This window comes from Hyperoodon ampullatus (assembly GCF_949752795.1).
Source record: "Hyperoodon ampullatus genome assembly, chromosome: 1".
NCBI lineage: Eukaryota > Metazoa > Chordata > Mammalia > Artiodactyla > Ziphiidae > Hyperoodon > Hyperoodon ampullatus.
Window position 1 is genome coordinate 147,492,617 of NC_136914.1, and position 6,000 is coordinate 147,498,616.

A 6,000-nucleotide genomic window follows, 5' to 3' on the forward strand; every position below is an offset into this window, starting at 1 on the left:
TACAGTCCTGGCACTTTTCATGGAAATATCATGGAATATAAAAAAATTTAAGAAAGGTATTATTATTGTCCATAAGGCAGGCTGAAAGCTAGCTGAAGACAGCTGAAAGCGCTAGTGGAGAACATCGTAGTTGACGTTCTTCATAAGATTAGGGTTTATTACACTTCTGTCTCATATTAATTGTCACTTTGGTCCTGGTATCTTCTAAGTAAAATGATAAGGTTAGAATAAATGATCACCAAGAACATTTTGGCTCTAAAATTCTGTGATATTCACCTGTGAAATAAGCAGTGAGCAATATTTTGAATATATATTTATCTTTATGAAGAATATAATATTCTGGAATGTAACTGCAGGATATTTATAGGATAAATATCTTATTTAAATTATATATTGTGCTTTATTCATTCAAATATTTAGGGAATCTATATCATTCATTCAAATATTTATGGGATAATTATCTTTCTATTTAAAATATAAACGTTCAGGAGAGTGACTTTCTTTAAAGGAAACAAAATTATAAGGTAGAGACAGTGACTAGAATGCAAACAATAATGTATGGGTTGTTGATTGGAGACAAACGATTGGCACAGGATGAGAGAACACAGACACCATGGCAAGTGGGGGAGTCTGCAATGTGTCGGGGGTTGGATTTGGGCAGAGCCTTGAAGGATGAGGGTAAAATGAATAGGCATCTGAGACAGAGGTAATTTTACAGAGGCAGGTGTGAGTACAATACTGGGTAAGGGACACTCTGATGAAGAGTTGAAAGAAAGAGTGAGAAACAGCTAAAAATAAACTGAATAAAATATGGGTAACTCAGATTATAGAGAGATTAGATAGCATAGAAGTTCATTGTTGAGAAAGCCTGTAGGGAGCCATTAAACTTTCCTGATTTGGGAAATAACACGATAAGGGTGAGATTTTGCGGGGTCGGGGGGAATGAATTAATCAAGAATGTGGAATATATCCCAGAGCAGTGTTAGAGTTAACTCTGGCAAAAGCCAGTATAGGCTCATTTCTCACAGTCCAATTACGGACTGTTAATGCTCACACAGCAGACAGAATGTAGGCAGGGACAAGTCTGAGGGACACTGCAAAGAAAGGAGGTGTTGAACTTCATATTTCATGGGAGGTCTCTGGTACACCACCCTTTGCCAAGTAAAATGCCACTAAGGGCTCTGACATGGTCTCAAAGAAATCCTACTCTTTTAAACATTCTCACATAGGTTTAGGTGTAACTTAAGCAAATCAAAATTACCAGGACAACAGAGAGTTTTCATTGTAACTGTAGTTATTTCATTTTAAAAAGTAACTGTACTTTTAAAGTTAGGTACATGTTTATGAATACTATAATAGTCTGAGGTATAATAGCAGGATACAAAATCTCACATCCCTCTAGGCCTCTGTTTCAATTTTAGCTGTGAAGTGTTTTTGACTGGATACAAAACGTATTACCACATTTTGCATTTCAGATAGCTGTGTCTCATAGTTTGTTCCTATTTTCAGAAGTGAAAGGCATGTAATTCATAAAATTCTTACCTATGATGAGGCAGAACGGTGAGGAATATTTGGTCTCACTATGCAGGACGATTATTAGGAACCTATCAAATTATCTTCTCCATTAGCAAGTATAAAATACTGAAAGACATGTCTTTTCCATTAAACGCTTCCAGTGTCCTCCTGAAGCCAAAGGGAATTCCAATGTGTACGTCCCTGAGCATAGGATTTGGTCTAACATATTTAAATGGATACATTAAGATTCTCTAAGTTTTCTGCAAACCTGTTTTGGCTGCACATCTCACTTCGCTGTGGTCAAATTTAGTCTTTGGGGTGGACTCTCAAAACTTCCTGTTCTTACTGCAACCTCATCCACCACCACCAACTTCCCATGCTCTCTCTGTCTCTGTTAGCTCTGAAAATCTCGGGATGGACTGAATTGTTGCTGTTACTCCTTCTTCTGCATTAGATGGCCCTGTAGCAGCTTCTCCTGAGCCTTTCACCAGTGGGGCATCACTAAGAAGACAGTTACATGAGGAAAATTAAACTCCTCCACACAATTCCCCTGTGAAAACTTCTCAGCGTGGAGCTGACCTAAACATGGTAAGACTCAGCAGTCACACACAGCCATTGTGGAAAGTATCTTTCCTTTGTACTTCTTGACACTATTATAATTAAAATTCTGTTTAAAGTCAGTCTCCCCTGTTTATCTGTAAACTCTAGGAGAGTAGAGATAATGCTTCTTTTGTGTATCACTGAGCCCCTAGGGTCAGGCACAGAGTAAGCACCAAATGGCTATTTGTGGAATTAGTTGAATACAATGGCATATTAACCTTAAAGGTTAATTTGACCCTTCTACTTTATTCTAATACCATAAATTATTTTTAAGGCTACACATCACTATTAATCATTACAATTATCCATAAATTTGCTGGATTTAATGTCTCTGTTTTATTCATTACTAAGAAATATATTCATACCATCCCAACATGGGACAAAAGAGCAACTATGGTAGATATTAAGTCTTCACCCACCCAAAGATACCTTTCAATTAATCATTCTGCAAGCAGTCTTTAGGTATTTATTGAACACCTGCTTTGGGCTTAGTGCTGTACTAGGTGCTGCAGACACCACAGAAGTAATTTTAGGAATGATTCTTCTCTGTAGAAGCATGGTCTCTATGGGGGAAATGAGACTTGTGAAACAGCAGCCAACACTATGTTACCCATAATAAGTAGTGATTTGTGCTCTACAGACTATATCTATTATAAGTTTCAGAAGAAAGGGCAAGAGAGAGTAATGAAAGGAAAGTCAGTGGCACTTTCTAAGAGACATGGTGCTTGAGGGGGACATGGCATGATGGGCAGGATTTGGGTACCAGGATGAGGTGAACACATCAGGCATAAAAACCTGGCAAAGTTGAAGAAATGAAATGGTTACAGTGTGTTTGAGAGTCAGCCTAAACTAATTATAAGGCACTGTGTGTTGGGTTGAAAATGGGAATAACATGTGATTGAAAGAGTACTGCAGATTGACAAACATCCTTGGAAGTGACTGTGAACTCAAGAGTGTGAAACAGCATTGGGTGTATCTGAACAGAAGAGAGACAATAAAAATAGTGTTTACAGATAATTAGTGTAGCAGTGACATCCAGAATGGACAAAGAGCAGTAATATGAACAGAGAGAGTACACGCTGCACTGCACGCAGTGAAGAAGCAGGTGGAGTCTGGGTAGTCCCAGCTAAGATGCTGCTGCATAATCCAGGTTGGGGGTGGTCTGAGTCCAGACCAAGGTGGTTATCGGGGAGAATGAAAACAAAGAGAGACTTGGGAGGAAAAGAGAAAAGGAAACGATTACTGGTTGGGGAAAGGGCCGGCTGGCTTTGGGACTAGAAGAATAAAAGTGCCAGTAATAAAAACACCTTGGAGCAGAAACTGACTTGAGCCAGTGATGGACACTTAGGGTTCAGGCAGGTGACTAAATGATGTGTGGGGAGAGAGCAAAATCACAGTGTTCTAAAAAATAGTTGGATGTTGACAAATAAGAAAGTCAAGGAAATGTTTGAAATTGATGGGTCACGGGTAAATCTCAATATGCTACACAAACTCAGTTCCTCAGAAAAGTCTTTCTTTTTTTTTTTTTTTTTTTTTTTTTGCGGTATGTGGGCCTCTCATTGTTGTGGCCTCTCCCGTTGCGAAGCACAGGCTCCGGACGTGCAGGCTCAGCAGCCATGGCTCACGGGCCCAGCTGCTCCGCGGCATGTGGGATCTTCCCGGACCGGGGCACGAACCCATGTCCCCTGCATCGGCAGGCGGACTCTCAACCACTGCGCCACCAGGGAAGCCCCAGAAAAGTCTTTCTGACCAACTCCACTCCTCTCCTCTTTAGGCCAGGTCTCCAGATTATATACTCTAATTATAATTACTTTTCCTTTGGGGCCTTTATCAAAACTCTTATTAATATTAGCAACATGATTTGTTTAATGTCTCTCTGTTTTGTTAGACTGAAATTTCCAAGGGTATAGGATTTGTGTTATTCCCAGTGATCTTTCAAACAAGACAAAGGATAAAAACATATTTAAAGGCCAAAAAGATCAACAGGTAAACCCTTTAGTATAATGACAACAGTGTTCTTCTAGTGCTCTCACAAAAATATATTGAAAATTACAGACTTTTGCATGGTCTGAAGGGTTCTGTGAATGACTAAAGAACAGGCACACGAGCCTGCATGTCAGAGAGTTTCCTGGACACAACTGTCTGTCTTAGAAGCATAGAGCTGACAGCTGTGGTTGGACTTGGCCACCCATTCGACCTATGATGAGGTATATGCTGAATGACCAAGAAACTGATTATGAAATTTAGAATATCAACAAACCATTTAGGCAGGCATTTTGGAAGAGTGACAGTAGATACAGGAAAGTTGCAAGGTTGGGCTGGTTATAAGCCTCACCACCTCATCAGGATTTCCTATAAGGCACACTGAAGGAAATTACATCCTGTGGGAAGGCAGAATAACAACAGCAACCCAGCTAACATTAAAGAACACTTATTATATGCCAACACGGCCTTGGCCCCTTTAAAGGCTAAGTAACCTGCCCAAGATGCCTCAGCTTGTAGTAGCTGAAGTGATTTCGAACCCGACAGCCTACATCAAAGATACCGTCCACCTAGGAAGGGAAGTGCAACACATCTCTTTCATGCTAGGGACGTGCAGGAAATGGATATCAAGCACCTCTTCCCTTTAGATGCTGCAGTTTCCTCATGAAATGGGGGATACTTGTGGTACCTACTTAATAGGGTTTTGATGAGGGTTATGAGTTAAAAGTATAAAAAGCTCTTAGAAAATTGTCTGGCACAGAGAATGAATATATTAAATGTTACCTGTTATAATGATGATGATGATGATGATGATGGTATAAATAACATAATAAATGAGAGAAATATCCTGAAGATGGCAAATAAATATGTATTAAGGGTTCATAAAGGGATAGCTACAAACATTCTAGTATGAGCAGAGTGGTGGGAAGTACAGGAAGTCCACTTCTGATGCAGAAATCTAAAGTCAGATGGATCTTACCTCAGAGAAAGAGGCCCAATGAGAGGCATAATTGGCACCGTGTCCATCCTTGGCCTTCTTTTAATCCCGCCCCCCCGCCTTTTCCTAGATAAGCTCATATACTCCCTGGCTTTCCTTACCCTCTATGCTCCCCCAAATTCCAAATGTTTATTTGTAACTCAAACCTCCTTCCTCTGAGCTCCAGGACTCCAAATTGAATTATCGATTTGGTATAATAACAACCCACAGTAACTGTGCCTTTTCTTATTATAGACCCACCACTCCTTGGCTCCACTGGAATCATGTCACAAGCAAGCTCAACCTGTCCATAACTGAATTTGTGATCCACCCTCTAACAACATCTTCATCTTCCCACAACCATCTGGTGGCTCACCCTTGACACCTTCTCTTTCCTCACTCCTGCTTATCTAAATAGACCCAAGAGCTCTCATTTCCATTTTCTAAAACTCATCTGACCCAGTGCTTTTCTCTCCTTTTCCAGGCAATGTCCCTCTCACCTGAACTACTACAACCACTAGCCCCGCCATAAACACTCTTGGCTCCCTCTACACTTTTTTCAATCCAGCATCATAGTACAAATCTGATTGTTTCTTCCCAGCTGAAAATCCAACAATGGCTGCCTATCTCACTTACGGATTAAAACCCAAATCCCTATACACATCCCACAACACACTGAGGTATGCTTCCCACTCTGACATCTCAGCCCTGATTCGATGGTGTGCTCCCGGCTAAGCTCCAGGCAGGAGCTCTGCCTGGAGCTCTTTACTGACTCAGGGTCTTCTTACATGCTGTTCTCTTTGTCTGGAAGTTTTCTCTGCTCTTCTCATTTGGCTTCATTGTCCAAATCCTGTGGCTCTAAGCATAAATGTCCCTGCCTCACAAAAGCCTCCCTGATTCCCTAGATCTGTCAGGGCTCCCTGTAA